The sequence below is a fragment of the Herpailurus yagouaroundi genome, unplaced genomic scaffold (genome assembly GCF_014898765.1).
Source record: "Herpailurus yagouaroundi ecotype Mexico unplaced genomic scaffold, PumYag 205, whole genome shotgun sequence".
Classification (NCBI taxonomy): domain Eukaryota; kingdom Metazoa; phylum Chordata; class Mammalia; order Carnivora; family Felidae; genus Herpailurus; species Herpailurus yagouaroundi.
The window spans coordinates 11,661,510-11,674,269 of record NW_024412436.1 but is presented as its reverse complement, the minus strand read 5'-3'; the positions used below and the strand labels follow the sequence as shown (position 1 = coordinate 11,674,269).

General features: G+C 40.5%; 1 protein-coding gene across 3 annotated transcripts in view; it reads left to right on the top strand.

The window, feature by feature from the left end:
* SMYD3 (SET and MYND domain containing 3) overlaps positions 1-12,760 on the top strand; it is a 689,995-nt gene that overhangs the window by 401,972 nt on the left and 275,263 nt on the right. The window lies entirely within an intron of this gene.

Sequence of the window (12,760 nt, the reverse complement as noted above, 5' to 3'; positions counted from 1 at the left end):
GAGAGAGAGAGTCAACAGATTTTCAGGCTGATTAGATATGAAAAATGGGAACCATGAAGTGTGTTAGGTTTGTTATGATACAACTTCTGGTATTTCTGGAGAAACCAGGTGTGACGGGTGTGGTATATGACTTTAAAGCCCTGAGGGACAGCCAGAAATACCCCAGTAAGAGAAGAAAAAACAGTTAGGCTAGTAGACCTTTGTGTACCTGCCTGGGCCATGAAGGATGACTCTTTGGATCCCCACAACCCAAAGATCTTTGAAAGTGTGGAAAGTTAGAGACTGTGGGAGGGAAAACACCCTCTAGAGGATCAGGGTGAGGAAGCACAAAGCATCGAGACATCCAGTCTGAGTCGTAATTATGCAACGTGTCAGTGATGTAGCATTGACAGGTGAACAGAAACGCAAGGCAGGCCTGTCTTCTGGTCCTCGCTGTGTCATTTCTTACCAAGCGAGCCGCGGAAGTCACTTACCCTATTGAAGGCTACCTAGGATGGCTAGGGCTCCTTCTCAGAGTTGGTGGTGGGGTGTGGGGATTAAAGGGCACAGAGTATGGAAAACCTCCAGCTAGGAGCTTGTCACACAAGGTCTCTTTCTCTTTGTCAGTTGCAGTAAAAGATTGTCATCAGCTTTATGGTGGCACTTCCCTGTGGCCAGAAACAACATGAATGTCAAAACCACTGCATGATCCTGGGGTCTTTCCCAGGCGGATGCTCCTGTGAGGGGAGCTGGAGACGTCGCTGTAGTGAGAATTCAACACCCTCCCCAGCATGTTCTTTCCATGCTGACATGTTGGCACCTCCCTTCCCACTGGTCAAGTGGGTTTTGGTGTTTGTCATAGGCCTGCCCCTGTCCTGATGGGGAACGTATGTGGGATGGTAGGGCACACACCGCACATAAACTGGCTATTTGTAGAGATTATGTGTTTCTTCTTTTTTAAAAAATTGGTGGGGGCTCAGGGGGGAGTGCCAATAAATGAGATTCACTTATATTTTAAGTGTATCCAAATAAGCAGAGGGTCCTGTGATAAAATTTTAGGATTTTGTCCTCATGCTAATATAATTTCTGTTGGAATTAAAAAATAAAGTGGATAATTATTGCTCAAAGATAACTGTTTTCTAGCGTGGAAACTTCAAATTTTTAATGTACAGGGTTGTTTTCCAAGAAGTAGAAATGTGTTTATTCCTGGTTCTCCAGTGGTTTCCTCTTATCTGATAGGTCTTGGGTAATTTTAAACAGCAGTGTAAGTTTGCACACTGTGCCAAGTCAGAATTTTGAAGCGATTTCAGCATTTTTTCTTTTGGAAAAAAACAAACATTTACAATGAACCCAACTCCCCAAAAGTCAGATTAACCGCACAGTCATGCATTTTTAATTAGTCCCGTTTTATCATAGGTATAATACCACACACATGGCCTTTAATCTAAATTGACTTTTTATGCTTAAAGTAATGTTTGAATGGATAACATGCATAATTAGGACAGACTTTTGTATAATATAGTTGAGAAAAAGCTACATGTGCTTTTAAAGAAAAAATTGTGTTAAATGATTAGAGGAAGCATCCAGATTTTTTTGTTACTGTGATTATTACCAGCTCTGCTGGTGGTGAACAGTGATAATAACCCGGTTAAGAAGCATATTTTCTTCTTGGCTTTGTCTTCCTTGGCCAGTAGAAAGGTTACAGGTATTAGGAAGATTGATGTTTATGTAAATATCCTTTGGGATTAAAGATAAAAGTAGTATTTGAAGGACAAAATTAATTTTCCTGATGTGGAGTTAGCACCAAGCTAATTACCCATGCCTGTTGGCCTTATATTTAACTTAGTGAGCACATACTTTTCCCAGAACTATTAGGATTTCTAGTGAGGCTGTAGTCACACAGAGAACTTTGTCTAAATCACTCAAGTATGTGTTCAAACAAAGCTGCCTGTCAGTGTGCAGTGGAAATGCCAAAGCACAAATCAGTAGCATATTCTCCTTGACCATTGGAGAAAACAGCACAGCCAAATTTAAAGCACATTTCCACAGCGTGAGCCCAGAACTGATTTCAGTTCTTGGCTGACATCAGGGTTTTGTTCAGAAAGAGCATGCCATACTCTGTTTCCCCGGTGCCATCTAATGACCAACTTCACTGTCACTGTGGGGCTAGATAGAAGAGAAGAGCTCTTGTGTGTGAGGACAGGAACTTTTTTTCTAGAAGTAGTTTCTCTCTCTTTCAGGACACATAGAGTGCTCACGAGAAAGCTTAGATGTCGGTCAGGTTAGCCATTCACAGATACGTCTGTAGAATTTTTCTACCATTGTTCACTTTAATAGTTTAATATTTTATCAGCTGCTTTAGGCCTGGATTTGAAATAATTTCACCTTTTCTTTGATTTCTTTCTTACCTCACGATAGTAGATTGAAAACTGGATGGTGAGGGCAACTCCTACAGGACCAAGGGGGAAAGAGCAGGAAAAAAACTGACTACATTTTTCATGTCTTGGCCACTGGGAATTGGGAAGAAACTTTCTCCCTACTCACATTTCCCCCAAAGTCCCCTATAGAAACACCCCCTCCCCTCAAAAAAAATGCTAAGAGGTAGCTCTTAGATAACAGCATCATGGAAACTCTGAGCAGTTTGGAGGATGACGCAGTACTGTGTGTGTGTGTGTGTGTGTGTGTGTGTGTGTGTGTGTGTGTGTGTATGTGGCTGGCATTGGGAGTGGGAACAGGTCTGTCATTGTGTTTGCTCATCTCCTTTATTACTCATCCCGCTGTAAAGTGAAGGGGCAGTCTTCTGCAAGAGGCCTTGGTTGAATAGTCACAAAGCTTCTTTTCTTTTCTTTTCTTTTCTTTTCTTTTCTTTTCTTTTCTTTTCTTTTCTTTCCTTTCCCTTTCCTTCCCTTCTTTTCTTCGTTCCTTCCTTCCCTTGTTTTCATGGATATACAAAAGATATCTAAGATGTAAAATCATGATCAGATGAAACAAATATTTTTGGAAGCTGATTAACTTCAGTGAGCTTCTGTGAAGGTTTTATGGGGACTGGAAATGTTCCTTTCTGCAGGTCTTAAAGGAATCGTCTAAGTGATTTGGGGCAGTTTAAGAGATACTGGCTAGAAATATGAAAGGTTGGATATGCATCCTTTCTAAAATAATAATTCTCTGGATCTAAAATTTATAATTAAAACAGATATTCGGAAATATAGTATCATAAGGTATTATTTATGGGTATGGAAACAAAACTGACTCCTGATGCCTAATGTTTTAATTACAGGAAAAGGAGTATACTAGGGAAGTGTAATCTTTATGGATTGAAATTTCAAGTAGGTTAGTACTTACCCGTAGAATATTCAAAGAGTGCAAAGACTCTAAAACTGACAACATGGTTAAGATCCTTCTGGATATAGTGCACGTGTACACATGTATGTGTGCACACACACGTATATTCATAAAGCAAATAAATATGTGACTTCCTCCTATAGAAGTTACAAGCTTTCCTGAAATTATTAAAATGGTATGCCACGTAGGAAGTGTATTATGGTCTATGCAAAGATACTTTTGAAAATATTCTGGGGTGTATTGAAAACAAAAATGAGCAGTTACCAGTCTCCTCAGACCTACATCTTGAGTAAAACAAAATTTTAAATAAACTCCTTTGGGAATTTTTCTCATTCCTCTCAACTTGTAAGTCGGAAGGAACAAGAAATTGAGAAATCCTGAGGAGTGTGTTATGTGCGTGCATGTCTTTGTGTTTTTTACATGGGTTACATTTCTGTGGCAGTTCTGGGCTTGTCAGATGCGTATTTCCTGCTGAAAATCTGTCTGGCCCCTCCCTTAGATGGGGAGTCTGCACCGGACATGACAGACCTTAATCAACACATGTATCAAAGGGGTCCATAAAGGAGCAAGTGCACGCCATTTATTGTTAGAACAGTAACAGTGGTTATTCCAACTTCTCTTTTCCGACGAACATTGTATGAAGCGGGTTGGAGATGATACTTTATTTTCTAAGTTTAAATTTAAACCTTGACTTGCTATAAGTCTAGTCCATTAGAAATGAAGACTGGGTTAACAGGTGGCAAGTGCTGAGGGGTGGACTTGAGTTTAAATGTTCGTGCGGGATCCAGGGTGGATCTTATCATGCTATTTATCTAATCTTTAATCATGTCAGTGTTGAAACCCTACTTTGCCAGATGGAGAGTTATTTATATTAAAAATTAAAATCAGGAGGTACAGTCATGTCCTGTTTGCAGGTAGAGTTGATGTGTCAGTAGGTGAAAAGTATTTCCTATAGGACATTGCCTGTTTCTAGAAAAATACCATGGGTGCCTCAGAGGACAAACTGTTTCCTCTTGCAGCTGTTACGAGAGCCTCTTCTTGTGAGATTTTCTTCTTGTCATTGCTTTTCCAGTGTTTCAAAAGGAGAAAAGCAACTGTTGGAGTCCAGAGGAGAAACGAGGAAATCTTTCTTTCATTTACTCATTTAACAAGTATTTACTGGCTGTAAGAGTACATGCTGAATATGCCAGAACCCAGGGATCCAGAGATGATTAAGAAAGACGGTGATCCAGACTTCATGGAGCTTACACAGGCACACCTCGTTTCATTGTGCTTCTCTGTACTGTGCTTTGCTGATGCTGTTTTTTACAGATTGAAGGTTTGTGGCAACGCAGCGTTGACCAAGTCCACTGCTGCCATTTTTCTAACAGCATCTGCTCACTTCATATCTCTGTGTCACATTTTGGTAGTTCTCTCAGTATTTCAGAGTATTTTTTTTCTTTTCAATGTTTGTTTATTTTTGAGAGAGGCAGAGTACAAGCAAGGGAGGGGCAGAGAGAGAGGGAGACCCAGAATCCGAAGCAGGCTCCAGGCTCTGAGCTGTCAGCACGGAGCCCGATGTGAGGCTCGAACCCACAAACCGTGAGATCATGACCTGAGCCCAAGTCGGATGCTTAACTGCCCCTCCCTCAGTATTTCAAAGTTTTTCATTATTATTTTTTTATGGTAATCTGATCAGTGATAATGATTCTCTGAAAGCTCAGATGATGGTTAGCACTTTTTAGCAGTAAAGTTTTTTATAATTAAGATATGCACATTGTTTTTAGACACGATGGTATCGCACACTTAATAGACCACAGTCGAGTGCAAACATAACTTGTATATGCGATGGGATAGCCACAAATTCATTTGACTTGCTTTGTGGGAATATGTGCTTTATTGCAGTGGTCTGGAACTGAACATGTAGTATCTCTGAGGTTATAGCCCATCGCCTGGTGTTTTCTCTTAAAACAAGAGTGACGGTGGATCTGGGAATAGGCACACAGATTTGTAGATTTGGTGGCAAGAATTTGACATCACTTCCGGCCAAAAGCTCTGTTTACTCTTGAGGTCTGGGAAGAGCATTCATCTGCCGGGCACTGGGGAAATGGGGAGTTCGGATTTGAGGACAATCTGAAAGACCCAAGATAGTCATTAGAGAACAAGGTGGCAGGATGGGTATAAAAGTACTTCGTTACCTTTGCCTTTAAAACACATCCGTGTTTTAAACATGTTTTAAACACAAACATGTGTTTTAAACACAAACATGATCTGCCTCATGTTTGTAGGTAATCACCGTGAGAAAGAGGAGAAAGAAAAGTGAGCCAGGGGCTGCATTCGTGTCATTGGCTCTGCTGTTGTCATGTTCTTCAGCCAGATGAGGGAAGGAGAGAGGAACCTGCTCGGGGCCTTTGTGGAATAAACCCACGTTTCCTCTGAAGAGCTCTGGTGAACGTTCTTGCTGGCTGCCATAGATCAGTTATGCTGTATTTAATTCTGTCATTATTTAGATCATCACAAGATTTTCAACTTAGAGAGAGGTTGATTTCATTCCAAGAGTTGAAGTTACCCTTGAACGACATGGGTGTGAACTGCCCAGGTCACTTATATGCAGATTTTATTCTGTAAATACATGATAGTACTGTAAGTGTATTTTCTCTTCCTGATTATTTTTTTCATAACATTTACTTGTCTGTAGCTTACTTTATTGTAAGAACACAGTATACGAGGCATGCAACGTACAAGATGTGTGTTAATTGACTGTTTACGATATTGGTAAGGCTTATGGTCCACAGTAGGCAATTTGCAGTTAAGTTTTTGGGGAATCCAAAGTTACACGGGGATTTCTGACTGCCTGGGGGCCAGCACCCCAACCCCTGTATTGTTCAGGGGTCAGCTACATTTCATTCATTTTGTTTGTCCTTGTCATATTGTTGTCTCAGAGACTGAAGCATTTTACTGCCTTCCTCACTATACAGTTTTGGAAATGCACAGCCCCTGCATGTCACTATTTTTGCCACCCAGCTTTTTCCCCGTGGCTTTCAGAGGTATGTGCACGGTGACAAACTTCAAGATGTCCTCAAAGTGTACATCCTTTGCAAACTGACCTGAGCGCATTTATTTATTCGTTCCTGATTGTTGGGAAATACTTTTTTGGCCTCCAATAGTTAGAGGTTTGTGCAGCCCCAGTTCCAGGCTGTGCATCATGATGAAAGCAAGGCTCAGACTGTATCACACACAAATGCAAACACTTCCTATCAAGCAGGCACAAAAACTGTCACGATCCATTCTGTGAACTTCTTAAAGCCCCTAGCTCTTTGTCCTTTTAGGTATCCCAACAAGTACCTCACAAGGAGCCATTCACTTGAAGCAGATGTGATGCTCTTTCGGCCTAGTATTTCAGTATAGGATTCGGCGATAGCGTAGTTGTAGTCGACTGACTGAAGTTCATATAGTTTCCATTGCACTGTTAAATATAGGGGGCCTTTAAGTAGGGTTTGCTAGTGTAGGGTGTCTATATAATATATTGTCCAAGTCAGAATATTTTTGAGAATTAAAGAGGGAGCTATTAATAATCACGCTGGGATATGTGGTGTAAACTGGGACTCTACCAGATGATGGAACCTATGGTCACCCGAGCAGTGGGCACGCTGGATTCTCATACTCTGTTCATGCAAAGCAAAGATACCTAGATACTGTTTCTTCCATGTGCAAATCTTAAATATTCATTGTTTCACCAAGGAAAAAATCATTTCTATCCTCTATAGTGCAGATTAACAAATCCTTAAGGTTGGGCAGAGACAAAGATATTTTAATTTTCGTAGCTATTTCTGGCTTTGTGGCATATGATTAGAGCATGTCAGATAATAAATAACCACTCCTGGAGTAATTCCTCGTCAGGGTACTTGAGATGTTATCTAATGCCATTAGGATGTGAATGGAAACTCAACTAAAACACATAAATCACACTTTAAACCTCTGTATTAAAGTACTTAAAAGTTACTACAGACGTAGAACAGTGCCTTTGCTGGAGGAGGAAATCCAGTGATTGTTAAAGAGAAAATGCAGTATTCTTTAGTATGCTCAGCTTTAAAGCTGCACTAAGAGGAAAATAACAGGTATAGGAAGCATTCAGCAACAGCTTTACTCTTGTTTCCGTATTCTTCTGGGTACACTAATCACAAAATATTAATGTACATCTTTGGGGATAATATAGTCTGCTCTAAAGAATATAGATAATCCCTGATAATTTATATTTATTTACTAGATTTTTAAAGTAATTCAACAGTAGCACAATAAGATGATCAGTAATCAGCGTGCTGAAGAATAAATAATGCAGTCGTTTGCATTCTTTTGTTGCAGCTGATAGAGCAAGAACAATTTACCTTTATTCCACAGGCATCTAAGAAGAGCTGTCAGCACAGAGCCTGACGTGGGGCTTGAACTCGTGGACAACGAGATCATGACCTGAGCCAAAGTTGAATGCTTAACCGACTGAGCCACTCAGGCGCCCCTCAAACTATGTTTTCCAAAAAAATATATAAAAGTATGATTCTCACACACAGAGCTGAGCATGTGTCATAAATTCATTTGCCTAATGAGCGTGGGAATCAACAGAAGTAAAACTAGTTCCCCCCAAATTCCCCCATATGTGTGTGTGTGTGTGTGTGCATGTATATATAGGCACTTGTAGAATGCTATAATAAGGTTGTAAGATTAGTAAATGGATTATTAGCTTTCAGTCAATAAAACTGTAATCTTTGAGGTTATCTTTCTAACAGAAAAATCATTTGTGTCTCTGTGGATAAAAATCTACAAGTTAACAAGTAACTTAACAGACGTCACCCTCGTAGATAATAAATATAAGCTGAACAAAGGTACATTATCCTAACCTATTAAATAATCCCTTGGGTGGGCCTGTTAGTGATATAGTCTGACATTGAAAGGACATGAAATTATCCTTTTGATTTATTTCCAAGTATTTCATAATTTTTCCTAACAAAGGTTATTTTTTAGTTTGGCTTTGGTTTATATTGAATTGTATGGCTCTTAAACAGATAACCAAGTTATGATATTTGTATGTGTTTTGTGTGCTGTTTCATTTGTTTGAATCAAGAAGTCGGGCTCAGGACCCCGTAAAAGGAAGGGGCTAATAGTTGTGACTTACCAAAAATGTAAGCTAGATCAGCTATGTGTTGGTTTGGAGCTTTCATTCTGTGTGAAGGGAGTTCTTTAAAATCCAGGAGCTCGAAGAGCACCTGGGTGGCTCAGTTGGTTGAGGGTTGAGCGTCTGACTCTTGATTTCAGCTCAGGTTGTGATCCCAGGGTCATGGGATTGAGCCCCGCATTAGGCTCTGTGCTGAGCTTGGGGCCTGCTTTGGATTCTCTCTGCCTCCTTCTGCCCCCCTTTCCTGCTTACACATGCTCTTGCTGTCTCTCTCTAAAAAAAAATTAAAAGAAAAATATATTGGAGCTGTTTGGCCTTTAGGCCAACCTGGGAGAGGAGAAGTTATGTCTATTGTAAGTTTTTGCTAGCAGAGGAAAAGATGTATTCAGTTCTGAGCTGGCACACTAGTAAATAAAAGAGGAAGCTAGGAAAAGAAGAAAATAGTCCTACATTTAACTGCACTTATAGCTTATAAGAAATAGAATGTTTTGTAGCTTATATGCAGATACCCACCAAGTGGGGGGAAAATGCCTGCTTAAATGCACAGAAGTCCTTTAGATCTTGGGTTTTAGTTTTGACTTCAGCTTTTAAGGGGAATGTACTCTTCTCTAGTGGAATCCAACTGACTCTGCTTAGATGGCATTTCTCTTCCTTCAAAGATTAGGTCATGGGAGTTTTTCCCCTAGTGGATCCCATTGTTTTGTAGTGTGTACTAATCAAACAAATTGGTAACTTATTTGCATTGGTGATGGACTTCTCTCAGAGTAGTTTTGTTTCTCAGTGACACACTAATTATCCTTTTGAAAATATACATGCGATTCACAAATGGGCTGTTCAGTCATCTAAGTGTTGATCTTTCATCCGTTCAGCTGCTGCTGCTGAGCACCTATTGTTCATCTAGCTTTGTTCTAGGTATTGGGGAGGTAACAGTGAAAAACAGGAAAAAATATCTGCCCTTATAGAGTTCACATTCTAATCAGGGAGATAGACAACAAACAAAATAAGTAAGATGTTGTGTATTACATAACAAAAGAGCACACTGAATTCAGACCCGCATGTAAAGTTCAAGGTTTCTTGTGTGAAGAGAGGAAAAGACTCCTTGGTCATCTCTGTCTTTATTTCAGTAATAGTGCTTCGGGCCCCCTGCTTTCTGTAAGGACTTGTCCTCAAGGCTCCTTCAAGGCATTGAAGGCTGAGTTGACAAAGTAAAAGATACATTTAGGGGTCAAGTCGAACCTGCTTGTGCTGCACCAATGTCCCAAATTGCCCCACAGCATCTGAAATTAAGGCCTTTTGCCCCCTACAAATTGTGTTATCTCCTTACTTGATGTTCCCTCCCTCATTCTACCTCTCCCATTCTTTTGTTATCATTCAGGTCTTGAACTGCTCCAAGGTGAGTCATTAGAGATCACATTCTATGACTGACAAGGGTCATTTGAAATTAAAATCAGCATTTATGATTTTATGTGAAATGTTTATTAAATTCTCTGCTCTTATGAGACAGATTTCATTAGCTCTGTTGCTAACATCTGGGTTTTTTTTCCATTGTATGTCTTCTTTCCTTTCTTTTTCTTTTTCTTTTTTCTTTTTGCACTGGAGACCAGAATTTCAATAAAGTTATACCCTGAGCCCCATCAGTTTCCACTCAGCTCATGTTTATTGAGCATTTTATATGTGCCTGGGACTCCGCCAGTGACCGTGGGGAGTGTGAAGACATCCAAGGCGCTGCTTCTGTCTTCCATTGAGTGTAAAACTACTCGGAAACTTACATAAGTGGTTTTTGCTTACTTACCCACGTGAAGCAATTAGAGAAAAATAACAAATAATATACTTGGCATCTGCTTGGGAAGTGGGGATGGGAAGTAAATTAGGTTTTAAATTTATCCCATAAGGTAAGAAAAGGTCAAAATTCTCTTGAAAATTCCTTAAATTGTCCAAAAGGTACAAACAATATCTTACTTCTTTGCCAAAAGCCAGGAAAATCTTTAAAATCATTCATGCATTCTTTCTACACAGACGCCATTTTTCAGACTTGACCAGCCCATCATCTCTTTGCCGCAAGTGTTGTAGGATTCCTAGCTGAGCTCATTAAACAGTGTATATATGACGTGATCCTCTTCTGTTTCACCTGGACTCAAAATGTAAGGTGTACTTTGGCCTATGTAAGAGGATAGAACCCATTATCAGATAGGACGATCAGAGATGGCTTCTTGGGGGCCTTCGTTTCTTGTCTGTCCTCTCTTGCTAGAACATAATTTCCATGAGCACAAGACGTTCTTTTGTGCATTGCTGTGTCTCTGGTAGCTAGAACCGTAGAAAATACTAGGTGCTTTCGGTAAATACATTCTAGAATGACTGAGTAGAGGAAACCTGAAGGTCATCGTTGATTCTTCTTCCTCCTTCTTATCTCCACATCCAGTCAGTCAATCCTTTGTGTCAGGTCTACCTACTTACTCTCTTTGAATCTTGCACTTCTCTCCATCCCTACTGCAAACACCTGAGTTCAGGCCACCACTACATTGGTCACCGAGTCAACCTCCTGATTGGTTTCCATACATCCAGTCTCGTCTGCCCCTTTTCACCCAAAGATCTTTCTATAGCAAATGGATTGAAAAACTAGCCTTCTTTAGACCCTTTGATAACTCTCCATTGGCTTCTAATAAAAGCCAGAATCCTTAACTTGGCATAAATATAAAACCCTTCCTAATCTGTCCCCTCTTATCACCCCACTCTTTTTGACAATGTGTCCTCACTTTGCATCCCCTGCTCCTGCCTTACTGAAGTTCTCCAACCTTGCCATGATTTCTGTCCTTGGGGTAATTGCTATAACTCGTGCTGCATGCCCGGACTGCCTCCCTCCTACTCTCTGCCTTGGTTCTTCAGGGCCGTACCTGTGAGGCTTTCCCTGGGCTCTCTGGTCTGGGAAAGATGCCACACCTTTATGCTCCCATAGTGTCCTGATTCTCTGTCCCTATAATTAGGGTACTTCTCCTGTGGTATTTCAGTGCCTTTTCTTTATCTGTGCCCTCTGGTATTTTGTTATTTCTGTGTGTCTTACAAATTTTTTTGTAGCTCTAGAAACTAACATAGGTCTGACCTAAGGTATACACGTGCAGTAAATATTGAGTGTAAGTGGAAGACTAATTCAGTGGGACTTGAATATGCCCTTGAAAGATGGATTCCCTTCACATACTCTCAAGACGAGCATGAAGTGAGTGTTGTTAGAGACAGGAGAGTCGTAGATGCAGGGTAGAGAGAGGACAGCCAGCTGAGACAGCTTGCTTAGCTGTTGCTGTTGTTAGAAATGCGCTCTATCTTAGGGAACACTGTGGTGGAGTGTCCCCGGGTGGTTTGAATCATCAGTGAACTTCATTCCCTTTTTTCTTTAGTCTGAGAGTGACATTGAGGTAGCAGTAGTCCAATAAGGAGTTTGGGGGCAAACATGTTTTAATGGCGCAGATAAACATGTTTTACAGTGAGAAAGCATACATTATCTCAGTTTTTTTTTTTAATTTTTTTAATTTTTATTTATTTATTGAGAAGGAGAGAGAGAGCACACATAAGCAGGCAAGGGGCAAAGAGGGAGAGAGAGAGAGAGAGAGAGAGAGAGAGAGAGAGAGAGAATCCCAAGTAGGCTCCTCACTGTCAGCATGAGAGCTAGACTCAGAGCTCAGTCTCGTGAACTGTAAGATCGTGACCTGAGCCAAAATTAAGAGTTGGACACATAACCGACTGAGCCACCCAGGCGCCCCTGAAAGTTTTTTTTTTTAAGTGTGTGTGTTGCTTTATGGAAGACACTTTAAAAGAAGCTGCTAAAATGTACTTTTATTGAACATTGACAGTCATAGATTTTTATTTGACCTAATTTTGAAACTTTAAAGAAGTTAGAAGGTACTAGTTTTTTTCATTTGACAAACTGTTGTTTTCTTTTTTTTTTTTTTTTTAATTTTTTTTTTTCAACGTTTATTTATTTTTGGGACAGAGAGAGACAGAGCATGAACGGGGGAGGGGCAGAGAGAGAGGGAGACACAGAATCGGAAACAGGCTCCAGGCTCCGAGCCATCAGCCCAGAGCCCGACGCGGGGCTCGAACTCACGGACCGCGAGATCGTGACCTGGCTGAAGTCGGACGCCTAACCGACTGCGCCACCCAGGCGCCCCTGTTGTTTTCTTTTTTAAATAATATCACCAGAACAGGAAAGGAACACTGCATTGTTTACACAAGAGGTTCTGCACTAATTTTTGCTCAAAAAAAAAAAAAATCTTTTTGCCTCAGGCTAGTGGTGTCATTTGG